Raw genomic sequence first — 20,210 nt, 5'->3', positions numbered from 1 at the left:
TAACATTCATACATTCACCTATAAGTACAAAGGATGGCATGAAAATTTTGAGGGAGTATCCTTTTTACATTAGTGATGATGGATCACATTCTACGAAATTTATACATGTTTTTTTAAAACCATTTTATGGAGATTTGGCTAACAAGGGTGTATCATATCATCAGCACATTATTTGGTCAGTTAATTGCACATCTCAATTTAAGAATGCATGGATGTTCTATTGGTTGAGCAAGATGAATAGATTGTCTAGAATTTAATATATTTAGAATTTTATAGAGGTTGGTCATGGAAAGGGAGAGAACAATGGTGTAGGTGCATACATCAAAAGAGCCTTAGCTCGTGAAGAACTAAGTACAAAGATGGAGCAATATTAATAGATGCAAAATCCATCATCTAGTGGTGTAACACTATAATGGGTCTAGGTAAGGAAGGTGAGTCTATGATTCATAAATTTTTCTAGTTGATAGATAATACTAACATTGCACCATATGAGGATTATTGTACAGTAATAGGATTAAGTGAGTTGCATTATTTTAGAAGCTTTGATGGAAGTTCACGGAGTATCCACACACAAAAAATAGCATGCTATTGTCCATCGTGTGTAGAGGAAAATAGGGATGAGTGTGAGACAACTAAATGGGTGGACAAATGGGATATATGGGTTTTGGACTCCATTGACACCTATCATCCCCCACAAGCATTGGAAATGGTAGAGATGGATTCATCCATTGACTTTGACCATTTATCTAATCTAGTGCAACTTGGTAATAAATATATCTTTGTAATTTCAATATGTAACTTTATAACTTTTACCTAAGTATTTTTTGAATTAACAATTGCATTTTGTACAATTATTATTGTAGGCCATATTTTTATTGTTATTGCACCTGAAGACAATGAAGAAGGGATATATTATTATTTGTTTCATTATGTCTAGGCAAAAAAAAAAACTGATCACTCAATTATAGATGGTGAAGGTTTAGAGTACCATATTGGTGTGGTGGTTGTAACTGACACATGGCTTAGATGATATTCTATGAAGAACCCTAACTTTTGGTTATTCAGGGATTGGCAAAGAGATAGTAAGAATCTTCATTATTCAAACCTTATTGTCACATCACATGTCCACTTGATAAAATAATGTGGAAAACCACATAATAAGACTCTTTGGAAGGTTCACAAGTTAGACCACAAGGCAATACTTGAGACATTAAAATTTAGAGAAAAACTAGTTGGTTCATTAGATTGAATAGGGAGAGAGAGAGAGAGAGAGAGAGAGAGAGAGAGAGAGGGGGGGGGGGGGGATGCATGGAAGAGATGCTACTCTTGACAAGATGCCAAAGAGACACAACCCTCTAGTAGGTAATAAATAGTCATTCTAAGAATCTAAAGTAAGTGCATCCAATAAAGAAAAGGCACATCATTGAAGGATATATATGCATATATGAACATTAACCAATAAAAAATATAAAGGAATACCAATATTGAGTATTGTATACAACAAAGATTTTTCCCAAATAAAGACAATAAGTCATTTATAATAGTTAGATAATTAAGAACCAGATGTATATGAACCAGAATATTCTTACATATGTATACAATATTATTGACCAAATTAGAATTAGCAAAATGATATTGCACATAATCTCCATTACAACAACATGGAAGCTTTGTGATTTTAATAGTTATATTCTTTAGTCCCAAAAAGGGGCATTACAGATCTTGTTCAGTAATCCTTTAAAATATAAAATGTTTACAAAAAATGGCATGTATTTGTATGAGGACATTATATATTATAGAAATCCCACACTGAAGCAGCTACCTAGCTGCTCAAAAAATAGTAACTATATGCAAATGGGATCATAAAGATACCATAACAAACTAGTATCCCCTTTACTCAAGCAATACCTTGGTCATCTACTTGACTAGGACATGTTTGGGAACCGATAATCTCCATTTAAACTAAAGTCTCTAGAAGCAATTATAGACAACAGTTGGTACCTAAATGATAGATGACAATTCGTTAGGATTTACACTTCTATTTGATTGGGATACTCTTTAATCATGGACCTCTTGGAAATTGGTCACCTAAATGAGAACCTTGAGATTTATTAGGAACTTCGTAAAAGAAATCAATATCTTCTTCATAAGCTCTCCATTTGTTAGCTAAATTAAAACTTTGGATTATAGATGGCTAGCCTTCATTGTAAAACAAGTGAGACTACCTCACCAAAGGTGGTGATAAGCTTTTTGTTGTTCTATTAAGATCATTAATATATTTTGATGAGAACTTTGAAGGATCATGCCTAACTTGAGTATCTTGGCTTCCCAAGTCCTATAAATGCAAGGCCATTGATGAATAGGAATTTCTAATTGAAACATCTATGGTGTTGGAATGAAGTCCATGACCAGATTCTTTGCCTACTAATGAGCCAATTTGAGGCTTCACTTCACATTGCTCTATGGATAATTCTATAGAACTTGTTACTTCTCTTTCTAAAAATTTTGTGTCTATGTACATGTGCACTCTTTCCTAATAGTTATAGGTTTTCTCTCTTCATCCCAAGTAATTGGCATACCTTGGATGGCACCAAGATAACCATTTTCTTCTAAAATATCATTTTCTCTCAGATAATCTCTCCATTAAGCAAGTTTTCTATATCTTCCTCTATATATTTAATAGATGTAGCTGCAATTCCTCTGTATATATTCCTCTATATTTTAAGCTTTCCTCCATATGAGTGAGAAGGCATGGGGAGTTAGGCCAACTGTTAGTCACTATATTGAAAATGTAGTTCTTGGTCATGTCATTAATGGGAATCATTTCAATCTTATTTTTAGACTTAGTACCTCATTTATCTTGAAATAATAATATATTGTTTTCAATGTCTTTGAAATATCTATGGCCAGTAGTCAATTGCTTATTTACTTATTTTTTGCTTTCATTACATAAATATCAAGTGACATTTCATATCACCATCCATTCTATAGTTACTAATGATTCACCACCTTTGAATATTCATGGGAAACTAAGGTATTCTGTAACCTAATAGGTCCTAGGAATCTTAACTAGGGTCCTAGAATAGTCCTAGACAGACCCATTTGACCTAAATATGTAAGGAGCAAAAATTGCTCAAAAGTTGCAAAGTTGCTCAAAACGTTGCTTGAGCAACTTTTGTATTTTTTGTAAAAAGTTTCAAATGGAGGTTTGGGAAGTTGTAATTATCCATGCTCGGGTATATGAGCATGGGAATCATATTTTGGAAGGTTAGAAGGTTTCTAGTCAAATTTGCATTTTTAAGCAACTTTTGCAAAGTTCACTAGACTTCACTTCTAGGACTTGGAATAGGTTCCAAACTATTAAAAAATAACTAAAAACACCTAAACCTAGACTATCTTGACAAAAAACTCAAAAAGACCCAATTTTTCCTAATTAGCAACTTTTGCTCATATCTTACACAAAGTGGCCTAGACATACATATCTTGCTCATATCTCTCTAAGTGTTCATCGTGGGATCAAATTATCTATTTTCTTAGCTCTGAGTGGCCAAGTAGACCATAGTCTCAAGCATGTCCTATCCATCGAGTGCTCTAACATTCTTGGACATGCCAAACTAAATTGACCCTAAGAGTCACTAAATGCCATAGGGCAACAATCTTTGATGGGGCATATCTCGGAGCTTGTGTGAGGTATGGATGCAATTCTAGGTGCTACAAGACCATGTTGCCAAGACCTACAACACCATCTCTCACTTTTTAGAGATCAAATTCTATTTTGATTTCTGGCCCCATCTTGGGTGATGCTGAAACTTGTAGTGTTGTCCAATACAAAGTTGTCAACTGTTGAACCTCTCTCACCATTCATTATGGGATCAAACTATCTATTCTGTTAGCTTTAGGTGGTTAGTTAAACCTTAGCCCCAAGCTCATCATGTCCTATTAACTACTTGAACATTCTCAAGCATGCCAAACTGAATTGACCTTAAGAGTCACTAAATGTCACAGGGTAGTGATCTTTGATGGGGCATATCTCAGAGCTCATGTGAGATATGGATATGATTCTAGGTGCTATAGGACCATGTTGCTAAGACCTACAATAAACTCTCTCACTTTTTTGAGATAATATTCCATTTTGATTTTGTGGCCCCATCTCTAGTGATGCTAAACTTGTAGTGTTGGTCAGTACAAAGTTGCCAACTACTAAATCTCTCTCACCATTTATTATGGGATAAAACTACCTATTTTGTTAGCTCTAAATAGCTAGGTAAATCCTATTCCCAAGCTCATCCCATCTCATTGAGTAATCAAACATTCTTGGGCACACCAAATCGAATTGACCCTAAGAGTCACTAAATGTATAGGGTAGTGATCTTTGATGGGGAAAATCTCAGAGCTTGTATGAGGTATGGATATGATTCTAGGTGCTATAGGACCATGTTGGAAAGACCTAGAATAACATTTCTCTATTTTTGGAGATCAAATTACATTTTGATTTTGTGGCCCCATCTCAAGTGATGTTAAAACTTACAGTGTTGGCCAGTACAAAGTTGCCAACTATTGAATCTCTCTCACCATTCATTGTGGGATTGAACTATCTATTCTATTAGCTTTGAGTGATTGGGTAAACCCTAGTCCTAAGTTCATCCCATCCCATTGAGAACTTGAACATTCTCAAGCATGCTAAACCAAATTGACCCTAAGAGTCACTAAATGTCATAGGGCAACAATCTCTGATGGGGCATATCTTGGAGCTCATGCGAGGTATTGATGTTATTCTAGGTGTTATAGGATAGTGTTTCTAAGACCTATAATAACCTCTCTTACTTTTTTTTATATTAGATTCCATTTTGATTTTGTGGTCCCATCTCCAATGATGTTGAAACTTGTAGTGTTGGCTAGTACAAATTTATCAACTTTTAAATCTCTCTCATCGTTCATCATGGGATTGAACTATCTATTATGTTAGCTCTAGCTGGTTGGGTAAACCCTAGTCCCAAGCTTGTCCTATCCTATTGAGCGCTCAAACATTCTTGGGCATGTCGAACCAAATTGATCCTAAGAGTCACTAAATGCCATAGGGATGCAATCTTTAATGGGGCATATATTAAATTTCGTGCAAGGTATGGATGTGATTCTAGGTGCTACAAGACCGTGTTGCTAAGACCTACAATAACATCTCTCACTTTTTAGAAATCAAATTTTGTTTTGATTTTTCTACCCCAACTCGGGTGATGCTAAAACTTGTAGTATTGGCTAGTACAAAGTTTCCAACTACTAAATGTCTCTCACTATTCGACATGGGATCAAAATATCTATTCCATTAGCTTTGAATGTCTAGGTAAGCCCTAGTCCCAATCTTGAATCATCCCATTGAGTGCCCAAACATTCTTATGCATTCCAAATTGAATTAACCCTAAAAGTCACTAAATGTTGTAGGGATGTGATTTTTGATGAGGCATATCTCAAAGCTTTTCCAAAGTATGGAAATCTTCCAATCACCTATCAATACTAAACTATAAACTATAAAATCACAAAACTCTCAAAGAGCTCAAATAAAAAAACTCCAATACTCCATTACATTATCAAAACCTTTCCAACTACTGACTTTTGGGCTCATAGTCATTGAGTAGAAGGGAGATTCTTTAAACCCTTTTCTTCAAAGCCTTCCAACATATATGCAAATTCTAACCAAGATAATGCCACATTTTCAATTATTGATTCTCTGTATTTTCCATGCAATTAGAAGGTATTTATTGATTCTCATCCATATCCATAATAAGAAACAAAGGTATGGTGCCAAATTATAAGATGGTGATCTAAAACAACCAAGGGAATCTTTAAATCTTCCTCCACTTTGATGCAGGTACTTTGATCATTTAACTCGAAGAAGCATGTAGTTTACTACTCAATTTGTGAATACAAAGAACTATGTGTGATAGTTGAAGAATCTCTTGGAATGATAGAATAGATGAGATACTGAAGTTTGTGGGATAGTTATTTCAGCAAGGAAACCCTCATTATAACAAGGGTTTGGAGGTTTGTGTATATCCTCAACAATTAGAACTTCGAAAGTCAGAAGTTTGTAAGATCTTAGTAAGGTAAAACTATAAAAGTTCATTTCTCAATTTTATTTGAAATTTTAATGAATTGGGAGTTAGAAAGTATGTTTTAGGCCTATTTATCTAGATTCAGGCGTATAAGTTGGGAGTCTATGTTTTTAGAATTTAGGCAAGCTTAATATTGGGTATCTTAATCCCTCATTGGTTTTGGTATTTTTTTGTAGAGATTTTGATTTCCTACCTTAAACCCCCAAAGGTAAGGGCTAAAAAAAAGAACCTCTTTAGAATTGTTTGTGAGAATTGATGTTTTGAAGTGCACTAAAGTGTATAGCACCTTATGAATGTTGAAACCACTTACATGGAAATGAGTTAAGCCTTTTGGAATCTTATTGGTGTATGTTGTAGTGAAAGATCCTAAAGGCGTAAGGTAGTGGAGGTGTTGGGTATTGTGAGAGGTGGTTGGTTGAGTTTGTGAAGAGTTAGATAGAGACATTTGGAATAGGTATTTTGCCTTAAAAGTGTTCTTCTTGGGAATCCACTAGCTTTTGGTGTGAGCACTCTGCATCATTTGGATGCAAATTACATTAAAATGAAAAACATGAAATGTACTTAAAACGTAAACAAAACAAAAAAAAGATATATATTATGATAACCAATAATGTCATAAGTCTAATAATGTCATGCATCAAATATATTTCATTAATCAAATGTAAAATATCATATATACATCAAATGTATGTCAAATATGTCCACTAACATAAAATCCAAGATATATGTTCACTAATGCCTATACATGTATGTCTATCCCTATATCTTCTCCTTCCCTAATGTAGTGCAAGGTAGGAGAATCCCCAAAGGAGATGTCTTAGCCCCCAACAATAACTATGCAATGGAAACACAACACAAGATAACAAAAATGCAAGATCTAATACCAAATCACAACTCTTTATTTATAAAATAACTATTTGCATGCAATATGCCTAGCTATAAGGCCTTTCAAGTTAGGGCCAAATACAACAACAAATAAAATAATAGTTCTACAAGATACCATAAGATCCAACTCACAACACTAATTCTAGCTAGTCCAAATACACACTTTGGTAGAAACCTCCAAGGAGGATCTCAACTTGTGCTCACAAGCCCACCAAAATATCTCCTTGTTTTCCAAGCCATAACTACTAGCAATTCAATGTTTGTTCCTCCACTTCATCTCCTTCTCTAAGCTAAATGAATCATTCCATGAATGAATGACTAAAAGACTCCACAAGACCCCCTACTTATACCCAAATAAGCCACAAGTTGTCCCATCAATTACAAATTAAATAAACCCCTTGCATTAAATGCACATTTAAGCCACAAGTCAGCTCACAACAAATATTAAATACAAAAATGTTAACCCTCACGTTAACCTATAGTTAACACATGATAACTACACAAAAATACTTAGGACAAGCCCCAAGTTTACAACACATATTAAATTCACATAGAAGAGATAACCAAGACCACTCATAGGTCCACACAAACTCTCAAATTGATCCATGTCATGATCACATGCCAAATCCACCAAGAACTCCAATTGACACCAACACGCTGTCGAGTGTCAACAAACTCCCAAGCATTTCTAATTAACCAACTCATGCCAAGAAGCCAACACATGTTGAGAAACCAATATATGTCAAACATAATAGTGAGTGTTGAGCAATAGTATCTGTTGAGCTCTTTAGCAATCAAGCCCCTTCAATGACCAAGTACTTCGGCTAACACTACTTTTAATAATGATTGAGCACCACTCCTTTAGTGATTAAGTCCACAACTCCAAAGCCAAATACCCCAACATGCAAGACCCTAAGTTTTAAAATATTTTCTAGAAGCTGGAAGAACATATTCTGGGATTTAGCACATAAATCTCAAATTAGTTCTTCACATACATGTCCTCCAAATCTTCAACTTGCACACTCTTTCCTTTATTTTTCTTCTTCTTCTTTACATTCATCACAAGTGTTCCATAGGCCTACTTTCCATTTTGATCTCCAACCTTCTCAAAATATACCAACTCAACTCGGCTACCAATACTTAGGTTCCTCCTACCGAGCTCTTCATTCTACAAAGAAATTAGAGAAAACTTCCTGCCACCTTTCTCAACAGTAAACACAATCATGCACAACCATTCAATCATACTGCCAAGGTCTACCAAGTAACACATGACAACTATTCATATCCACAATATCACACAACACTTGATCCTTGTACTGCCCAATCTGGAAATCAACAAGCCATTGTTCCCTCACTTCCAAAGCATGCTCACCTTGCAATTAGCCAATCCTATAAGGATAAGGATGTCTCACTGTCTTCAAACCAAGTTTTTGATCCATATCCTTAGAAACAAGTTTATTAGTACTACCACCATCCACAATCACCTTGTAGACTTTGCCACCGGACTTACAATAAGTCTTGAACAAACTAGTCCTCTGACAAGAATCCAATAATCTCTGACCCACTAGTACTTGTCAAGCTAGCAAATTCTCTCCTTGCTTAGGTTGATTATTTTGGACTTCAACCTCATTCACAATAGTAGTTGTCCTACCAATCAGGCATTCAAAAGATCTATGGCCACATTTGAAACAATTACCTCTAAACACACCTCCACTTGTCCTCCTTTTCTAATCAACAAGTTTTGGTTCATATTCTAAACTTTGTTTAGCTTGTGCTGAGGTATCCTTCTTCTCCTTTCCTCAAGGATTACCTTGATCTTTGCCACATTTGAAACAATTACCTCTAAACACACCTCCACTTGTCCTCCTTTTCTAATCAACAAGTTTTGGTTCATATTCTAAACTTTGTTTAGCTTGTGCTGAGGTATCCTTCTTCTCCTTTCCTCAAGGATTACCTTGATGTTTCCTCTTTAGCTTCTCTTTTGCTCTCAAATAATATTGATAAGCGTCCTCCACCAAAGAAATATTCAAAATATCAACCTCATTCTGAATATTGAATCTTAAATCATTAATGGATTGAGCTACATTCTCCTTTCACAATTCATTATCCTGAGAACAAATAGTCAACTTGTAGAACTCCTTGGTATAATCCTTCATAGTCATATCCTTCTATTTTATATTCTACAACCTCTTAAACAACTCAAGTTTATAACTAGCAAGAATGAACTTAGCCTTCAGTTAATTAGTCACCTTCAATCTTCATCTAGAGATCTTCATTTCACCTTCCTCTATGTCTCTTTGTAGTTCCTTCCACCAAAGAGTGGCATGTCCATTCAAGTTAGTTTGTGCCAAACTCACTTTGAGTGGATCTTCAATATCCTCAAGCTCAAAGTAGACTAATTCACCAATCCAATCAATTAGATCTTTAGGATTCAAAGTACCTAAGGAATTAGAAACCTCCATCTTATGCTTTAGCTTCAATTGAGATCTAGGTCAAGAAAATTGACCAGTCCTAATACAAATAAGTCTCTCCACACAATCAGTTATATCCTCACCACTCAATCTAACAACTTCAAAGTCTTTGAAAACTTCCTCATAACTACCTTCAATAACCACATTCCTAGGTACACCACCTAAAGCTCTCATGATTTCAACAATCATGTCACTCTTCATCAATGCAATCTCATATCTAACCTCTGATGTCATCTTCTCTGAGATTTGTTCTTCTACAGTATCACTAAGAGCATCAATCTCCCTAGGGTCCAATCTTCTTAGAGGTATCTTCCAAGATTTTTACAAACCCTAAGCAATAGATCCACAAATCTAGAAGATCAATTGGCTTAACCAAATCAACCTTCTCCAACCCATGATCTTTGTGTGAACTACCTTAACTTCAGTGCTCTATTTACATGCTCAAGAACAACCTTCACTCTGACACCACTTGATGTAGTGCAAGGCAAGAGAATCCCCAAAGGAGATGTACTAGCCCTCAATAATAACCACATAATGAAAAAACAACACAAGATAATAATAATACAAGATCTAAAACCAAATCACAACTCTATATTTATAAAAACAACTATTTACATGCAATATGCTTGGTTGTAAGGCCTTCTAGGTTAGGGTCAAATGCAACAACAAATACAATAACAATTCTACAAGATCCAACTCACAACACTAATCCCACTTAGTCCAAATTTGTACTCTAGTAGAAACCTCCAAGAAAGATCTCAATTTATGATCACAAGCCCACCAAGCAATCTCCTTGTTTTCCAAGCCACAACTACTAGCTCTTCAAAGTTTGCTCCTCCACTTCATCTCCTTCTCCAAGCTAAATGAATCATTCCATGAATGAATGACTAAAAGAATCCACAATACCCTCTACTTATATCCAACTAAGCCACAAATAAGCCTACCAATTACAAATTAAATAAACCCCTTGCATTAAATGCATATTTAAGCCATAAGTCAGCTCACAACAAACATTAATTACAAAAATGTTAACCCACAATTAACACACGATAACTACAAAAAAATACTTAGGACAAACCCCAAGTTTACAACACATATTAAATGCACATAGAAGAGATAACCAAGACCACTCATAGGTCTACACAATCTCTCAAATTGATCCACATCACGATCACGTGCCAAATGCACCAAGAACTCTAGTTGGCACTAACACACTGCCAAGTGTCAACAAATTCCCAAGCATTGACAAGTAACCAAAATATATTGAGTAGCCAACACATGTTGAGCAACTAATACATGTCAAGCACAATATTGAGTGCCAAGCAATAGTATCTATTGAGCTCTTTAGTGATTGAGCCCCTTCAATGACCAAGTACCTTGGGTAACACTACTTTTAATAATGATCGAGCACCACTCCTTTGGTGACTAAGTCCACAACTCCAAAGCCAAATACCCCAACATACAGGATCATAAGAAATCCTAGGATGCTCCTGTATCATTCCCATGAGGGAAGGAAACAAATCCTAGATGTCTCTAGTTTTGTATGGAGGGAGATGATGGAGATGATGGGGTCTTCCTCACACTCTTGCTCATCCTCTTATTTAGGCTCCTCTCTAACTGGAGTTGATACAAACATAGTCAATATGAATCAATAATTATTATAAATTGAAATCAAATATATATATACACAAATTAATTATTTTCTTACCACCATCAAATGGTCACTCTATACATCCACCTCAAAGGCTCATGAATGATTGGGTGTAACAAGGTCCTACAAAAATTCAATCAATATAATCACTTATAAATAATATTTGAAATTTCAATAATAACTATTATAAATAACAAATAAATTAAGAAAATTCTTTCATACCTCATTCAATGGCTTTGAACTAGCCATTATAGTAGCAACTCCATGATTGATGGACTAGCGAAGATGAGGATTATTGGACATCAACAACTACATGTCATATAATATAATTTACATGTAACATGAAACATGAAACAAATATAATCAAATAAATTAAATTAACATGAAACAAATATACCTTTATAAAGCTCGTATCATGCCTAGGCTCAGAGTCCCTTGTGAATGTCAATGGCCTAGTAGAAAACTAATGCACAAATTTTTTTTTATCAATCCTTCATATGATTACTTAACAAATATTTGTATTAATTTAAATGATTAAATTGATACATACCTCTTGACTCGTTCATGGGACATAAAATGGGGCTAGGAAATCTGTACTAAGGCCATCAACACTCTTACCCTGAATTTTGAATAATGTCAAAAATGTTAATTAATTAGTCATTCATTGTACATACAAAATCTGATCAAATTAGTTTATTATAATTATAATTTATCTATGTCAATGCCAAATGTGTCACTTAGGAACTCATCAATGACTAGCCCATCATCTATATTGTCTCCAACATAACTGCCAAATGTGCATAAGGATCATGATGTGCACATGTGACCACGATATAAAGAAGGTTCCTCCTCAACTAATGGACTAGTGCAATGAATGAAGGTTTGTGTCAAAGCATTGATAGTCCCTAGAGTATCGGCTTCTACATGTTCCTTCAGAACTAAAGGAATAATCACATGCTCACCCTGTGGCTTGACAATGGGTGCCCTAACTACATCAGGGTCACGATGTGCCTCTAGCCTCTCAAATGATGACCCCCCACCTCTACCCTAAGATTTTAACGTATCAAAATGATTGGGGATCTCCCCAAGGACAAATTCATAATACAATTTCCTTAAGAGGCTTTTTAAATAGTGTAATATTCTCTAGGCTTTTTAAACAATGCACAAATGCTACCTTTTGCTATATCATTTTTTCTTACATCTTTATAGGATAATTTTTTTGTATTTTTGTTCTTCTCTCTTAACACACCAAATATCCAACTGACCACTAATAGAAGCTACATGAATCATAATGGACTCAAGGGAGGATGCAAATTGTGCTCTCATAGGATTGGTTTTTCCACAAGCTTTCAACCTACCAATGATTGATTCTAATTCATTTTTCTCTCTTTTTATTTCATTCATTATTTTTTCTTGGGTGCTAGGAGGTTGTGTTTCAATTGGTGAAGGTTGCAAAAAAAAAATTTCTCTTCTCGTGGAGGGTTTTGATTTCATCTTGTAGAGGGTTTTCATTATTATTTTTGATTAGGTTGGGGATTTGGTAGTTGATTATTCACATTTTCTGATAAGAAACTAATTAAATTCTAAATAAATAAACAAATTTAAAGAAAATCTAAAAAAACCTACAAAACAATGAAAAAACATATAAAACAATGCAAAAACAAGAGTAGAAAATATACTATGTGATCCTAATCTTGATCTTCAGTAATGAGAAGGCATTTTGAGGAGGTGAGTGAGAAAATTCCTCAAGTTTAAAAAAATGCATGCATGCTATTGAGGAGAAAGAAGGTAGCAACAAAAAGAAATGAAATGAAATGGAATGGACCACGAGTTTGCAACCCATATATAAAAATTTGTAATTTTAAAAAGTGACCACCCACTTTGGCTTTGGCTTCAAGGGCCTAAGGCTTATGGAGCCCAAGCCCAAGTGCATGTGTGCTATAGCATGTGGGAACTTTTAGAATTAAAATAAAAATAAAAATTGTGTCATGTTTTTGGCACCACAACTTGGTGCATCAACCCTTCTATGAAATGGGAGAGCATATATGGTTTCTACAAAAGATGTTTTTGGTTTCTCTTTTTCCATTTGTAACTGAGAAAGTGGAATTCTTAGTTTTTGCATTTCTTTTCTTAGAATCTTAGTCTCAATTGTCTCTCTTTTTTAGATGATCCTTTGAAAGTCATAATCATGAGGGAGTTTTAATCCCCAAGAAGTTGTGTATTGAAAGTATTGGTCTCCATTTTGCTTTAAGGCTTTTCGCATAAATTTTTAGATAAACTCATCTTGTTGAAATATTATGAGGTCCTCATTGGTGACCTCATTATCTACCTCACTCTCATGGTGTGATTGTGAAGGTCTAGGTGGTGAGGGACATCTCGCTACATATATCCTTGGAGATCATGTGGCATGTTATTCCCATTGTGGCCACAATATTGGTTGTTCACAAATAGATTTCTATAGTTTCCATGAGCATTATTATTCTCAATATACTATGCATAAGTACTAGTCTTAGGATGTGAGTGATACATTTCTCTAGCAGTTGTATATGCCTAGCTTCTTCTATTCTTTCTCTATCCAACTAACCTTGTTCTTCTCTAAGTGTAGAAAGGTCTTCTAGGTGGCAATTCCTCTCTTTGAGATTAATAGTGAGTGAAACATTATCAATATCCCTAGGATTTTCAAAGGGGATATCAAAGAAATTATCCAAGTGGTAAAGTAGGTTATGCTAAGTAGTGGTGATATCCTCTTTCTTCCTATCAAGGACATGGTCTTCCTCATAGACTTACTTATGAGGATGTCTAGTTAGAGTGGACAATTGTGCAAAAGTAAAAGAGGGACAACTTCCTTGACCAACATGGAGTCTTTTTACAATTAGCATGTAAAGGTAATCCTTTAGCATAGTGAGGAAAAGTAGAGCCTTTCAGGATAAAAACTTATATAGTCAAAATGTTCACATGTCAAAAGATAGAGTGGAGTGAATAATTTGTCAAAAGTGCTCAAGAATTTAAAACACTAGTGATTCTAGCCAAGAGAATGAGGTAATCCAATTTTTGACAAGCAATAGAGATTTTGTATCTGAGAGAATAAATTCATCTTTTCATCTTTAGACAATACTAGACATGGAGATTTTAATCCAGATTGTGGCAAGACTATGAATAAATACCCCTAATTCAACTAAAACACAATCTAGGCTTAATTATGCAAGAAACAAAAACCATGTGATAGTTCATTGTAAAATATGCTAGGTTGTGCTCATTCTGACTTTGGGTTGTTCATATTGTTGGAATGATCATATGGAACTGGTAAAGAATGTTCTCAATCATTGTTTTGTCATTGATGTCAAACTTGCTACTTGCAAGAATGACAATTGCTTTAGTGATCCAAATACTATCAATTAGTTGATTAACAAGGAGGAGGAAATCAATAAGATGTAACTAGAACACCTAGAAAAAGGTTGAAGTTATGATGTTGGAATGAAGTAGAAGGATCAGTCAAGCCATTGATGAAATAATGTACTGATGACATACTCTAAGACACAGAGAATGGGCACACTAAAACATATCAAAGATATAAGGTTTTAGCTAAGACATCTATAAAACCTAACTAAAGTTCATTAGAGAGAAGGAGCCGAGCAAGTTAGTAGGTGCTGAACAGATTCCTAGTTGAAGTCTAGCAAGTTCAACTTCAAGTGCTGAGTGAACTTCAGATGCCAAGTGATACAGAGTTTATCAAGTGCCGAGTGATATCAAGTGTCAAGTGATCCAGAGTAATCAGGTGTTGAGTGATACAATTTTATTTAGGTGCCGAGCTATCTAGGAAATAGATGTCGAGCAACAAAAAACCAATAGTGTCGAGTAACATAGAGATGTTGAGCATCAGTAAACCAATAATGCTGAGTTGCTGCATTATTTCGATAATCGAAGATTTTCTAAATCTAAGCCGACAAGGTTGTTATCTAGAAGTCTCTGAATTAAATGGAAGATAAGAATGATAAGTTGGTGGCACAGAACACCATGTAGAACATTTTTGAGGTTACAACTGGAACCTAGATGAAGTCTCTAGATAAGAACAAGATATGAGGTAGATACATTGTATCCTACTTAATCTATTTGAAACCCTACAAATTGGAGAGGGGGAATTGAGTGGAAAAGGAAAATTAGATTTCTATTTAAGGAGTCATAAGGTCATGAAGCAAAAAGAGAGAGGTGGTCAAGCATGAAAGCATAATTGTTGAAGAAATTATTAAGGAGAAGAAAGCACAAAAATACTATTTAGATGGACGACCACAAGGATGATTGCATTGGCATGATGAGTAAGTAGACTCAAGAAGATGAAGCTTGAGAGGAAGACAAGCTGTCAGAGCTGAAATGATTAAAACCAAGCAATAGGACTAAACTGAAGAAGTGATCTAAAATCTGCAAAGTATGTTGTAAGTTGTATCAGATCAAAAATCCATTATTTTTACTCTCTAGCAATTGTAGCAGATAGTTTAAATCCTATGAAATTAGGTTGGTTTAATAGCCATGAGGTAAATCCTTTAACAGGGTGACATTCCAAGTGAATGTTCAGAAGTCCTTTAAACTAGGCCCATTCCTAACAGTTTGGTGAAATCCTCTAACAAGGTCACATTTAACAGTGTGTTGTAAGACTTTAATAGGGCAGGCTTTTAACAGGGCATCACTTTAGAAGAGTGAAAATCAAGTAGCATGTTATTGGTGGTTTTTCTCAAATTGGGTTTCCATGTAAATCATTGTGTCATGTGTTGATCTTGCATGTTTTATCTCTGCATGTTGATTTACTGTAACTTGCTAATATGGTTGATTTAAGTTTGGATGAATGAAAAGTGTATGGATTCATTAAAAAAGTAGTGAAAAAGTGTTATTAGGGCATTTGGACCTTGGATAACTGATTCACCTCCCCCTCCCCCCCCCCTCTCAGTTATTCTAAAAGAATTCTAACACATATTGGTATCTTTCCACCAAAAGAAGGCCTTCTAAAGGAGATATTTCAGTAGGAGATTGAAATAATGGATCCACACCAAAGAGGTCAAGATTTTATATTCACCCAAAGGCTTAAGAGCATACTCTCCTATTCTTAAAGCTTCCCCCAAACACTCCAAGAAGATTAATTAAGACCACTAAAAAGTGGAATATGCCACTCACTTTCCAAACTTAATGAAGGTTCAAGATTTCCAATTCACCCAAATTATGAATAGCATACTCTCCTACCAACAATGAGACCTGCTTGTAAGTTTTATGTGGCTAGGAAAGAAAATAACTAGTATATGCCACACATAGAAAATGAAATAATCATCAAGCACACTAGGTTGGGAACCCATGTAAAAAAATATTAGTAGCCTTTTTTAAAAAAATTTCTTTGAGATGCATTTTTTTCATGGTCAATTTAGCAATAAATTTATGAAACCCTATAAAATAAATGATTTAGTACATAAAATAAGGTTAGGCAAATGTAATAAACCTACAAAAGTCCACTAGTCAGATAACAAATAAAACTAGAAACCCAAAAACAGAATGCTCCAAGGACTCAAAATTTTAACAAAAACCTAAACAACAATTTGTTTTGAACCAAGTGATATTTTATGTTGCATAAATATCATATTACACTTCATTGTATGTTTAGGCGATATTTTTTTCCTGTGTGATAATTTGTGTCATTGGGTATCATATTTTCTAGAACTGTGATGTGACAGAATCATGTACAATGTGTGATACTTTCAATTGGTAAAGTATTGCATGACTATAGAATAAAATATTTTATGATACTAGAAAAGTATTACATGGTAAATATGTCAGCAAAAAAGGATAAAATAAATGAAAACAAAATATAAGGAAGTGATGAAAATGTAAAAAGAAAGGGAAAAAAGAGTTGTTCTGCCCCATAGTGGATGCTAAAAATGTTCACACAAAAATGTGCACTTCTCTAAGTCTTTCTATTCAAGGTATCTCATGGATTGAGAGCCCTAAATTTCAACCTAGAGCTCCCTACTCACGAAGTGCAAAGGAATGCAAATAACAATAAGATGGCTCCCAACTAAGAATAAGAATGTGGCCCCTTACAAGTACACCATAAAATAGGAGACTCTAAGAGAAGAGAAAGGATGCTAGTATCCAAGAATCACAATCAGATTATATGCAAAAATGCAACTAAGCTATATGAAATGCAAAGAATGCAAACTAACTAGCAAGATGAGAGTGTTATAATCCTTCTAATTAAGCTAGATATGTTACTCTAATACATAAAGGAAACTATGCTAATGCAATATGACACTAAGATACCATGATATGGAAGTATGAGAGTGAAGCCACAAGAACTTTGAAAGCTCCAAGAATACCTATAGAAAAACTTGCAACATAACACTAATACAAATAAGATGGATCCTTAGATCAAGAGAGAGCTCCCCCTTTTAAAGAAGTACGAATGGTAGATATCATGAGACAAGAAGATCTAATCAAGGGTGGAAAGTTAAATTTTGCTTGATCCATGTGCAAGATCATTTCCACCAATCATATAGAGTTGAATTTTTTTATCTCCATGTGAGACAAAAAGTCTTTTTTCTTTTTTTTAAAATGGGAAAATGTCTTTATGTATGCAACTTAGGATAAGAGGTGAAAGGGATCTTTTATTTAATTAAAGTAGGGCATGTTCCTTTTAATTAAATAAGAACTTAGGATTAGTGGTCAAATATAGGATAAAATCAAATAAATTGATTTTCAAAGATTTGATCAAGATGAATGATTTAATAATTTTAGCAAAAATGTTAAGGGGGCTAATAGAGATGGCCATTTTTGGGTGATTACACCAGTGAACCTAATCAAGAATATCTTTTGATTAGAGAAGTGTTTGCTACAGTAGAGGCACAGTGTGTTGAAAAAGTATTATATCTGGAAAAGAATCTATTGTTTGGACATTTTAAAGGTGCATTTATATTATTTAGTGAGGATAGTACAAAGACTATTTGGACAGTGGGTCCTTCTATCTTCCCATCAACTCCTAACAAGATTGGAATCTCCTAACAGGGTTTCAATGTCTCATAACATGGGACTTATATGTATGGTATGATCTGATTTAGGATCTTATAAGTTTATGACTTAATCCTAACAATCAGATTTAGATTCTTGATCCAGGCAGTAAGGGTGTGGCTATGTTCCTTAAACCATTGAAATTATAGAGAAGAAGATTAACAACTAATACAAAGAAATTTTTAGTCAATTACGTAAAGTTAATTAATGCTTTTTCTAAAACAAATTAACATAATTTTTAAAAAATCTATAAAAGAACATCACAAAAATGACAAAGATGAGAAGATAAGAGGCAAACATAATTTGATCTCGGAGTTCACCCTATCAGGATTACATCTCTGCGTCCAGCTCCAGCCAGTGGACTGATTTGATTAACTCCAAATCAAGTACAAAGTGTTGTAGATTCAATCCCTTGTAGAACATTAGCATATCACTACTCTAATGTTCAGGACTAAGAATACATTCTCTAGAATTTCTCTCTCCTATAGGATTTAATTGCACAAAAATCCTCACTTTACATCAGCAGAATGCTCACATCAATTTCCACTATCAAATTCTCCATTAATTCTCTTCATTCTATGTTTTGAAAATGACCTATCCCCCCTTTCTATACAATTTTTTTTTCCCCAAAATGGCCTAAAACTAAAAAGTACATAATTAGGCCTATTAACAAAAAGGCATCTTCAAATAACCCCTTTGCCATTTTTATATTTTGGCATAACATGAATTTTAGGGGTCAAAAGTTGCAACAAAATAACAAATAGCCTAGTTTAAATAGGGTTTGACATTCGGTTAGTGTTTAAATAACAAGTGTGCCAAATATATTTTAAATAGTGCACTCGGTGCAATGGTAACAACCCTTTTAGCAAAGGGGCCGATCAGGGGTTCAACCCCCGCTAGCTACCTTTAACCCAAAATAGTGATGGTAAACCTTAAATAGACGATGTCATAGTTAGATATTAAGTATGATTAGTGGGCTAGTGGCCATCGACCATTTTAGGCCCTCAATGGTTGGGGGTTCAACCCCCACCCGTGACCAAACAATTTGCCTTACTTATGGCCAATTGTTGATGCCACTATGGAGAAAATGACACGTAGACCTAAACTTTCCATGTGGACTTGTCCACTAGATGCCACCTTAGCTACCAACTCACTCTAAGGTGGGGTGCCACGTGGGCTTCCCTGCCATACATGTGGCACCAATTTTTTTTGCTTCATATAGTGCCACATGTCAATCATTGATTGGCTGATATACATTCTTTTGTCATGTCATCATGCTAACATCACCGTATAGTCAACTAGGGCATTTGGTCAACTAAACTTTGACTGAGCATAACTTTCACATACAAGCTCTGATTTTGATGAAATGAACATTTTTGGAAAGCTCTTGACAAGACCTTCATTTTGATGTCAACTTTGACCAATTTTGGAGAATTCAAAATTTTTCCTTTCTAATAGCCTTTGACCAAAGTTTGACCAACCTTTGACTGGCCATATCTCGAGCATATGGACTCCTTTTTTGCTCGTTCGAATTGCATTGGATTTAGAATTTTGAGGACTTCAATCTAATGCTGATTGTTGGAGTTTTGGAGATTCTTCAAAATTTAGTGAAAATATCCTCCAGATCATGGAATGTATTTCATTGACTCCTAATAGGTTCCAATATTTTCACAAGGAACATTTATATTAGTACATCATCTTTTTGAAATCATTCCCCCTAGGGTTTTCCCTCTAATCAAGGGTTGTTGTAGTCAACATATATAGTGTTATTGTGTATGATTATCTTCCTATGGTTATTGCACTTATTATTTACATGTTTCATAATTAATAAAGACATTGAGATTTGTTTTAATCTAATAGTTCATTCACACCCCCTAGTTATCTTGGTGGAATTTACTTTCTAACAATTAGTATGAGAGCATTAGGTCCTTGAAGGGAAAGGGTAATATTTAAAGAGATCTATGTGATTAATTTTAGGAAACAAAGTATGAAGTTTGATGGATTTAACTATGATAGTTGGAAGGAGAAGATGGAAATGCATTTTTAATGCATGGG

The sequence above is a fragment of the Cupressus sempervirens genome, chromosome 10, assembly GCF_028749045.1.
Source record: "Cupressus sempervirens isolate cs-2001-9-10 chromosome 10, ASM2874904v1, whole genome shotgun sequence".
Taxonomy (NCBI): domain Eukaryota; kingdom Viridiplantae; phylum Streptophyta; class Pinopsida; order Cupressales; family Cupressaceae; genus Cupressus; species Cupressus sempervirens.
Note: the sequence above shows the minus strand (reverse complement) of the source record.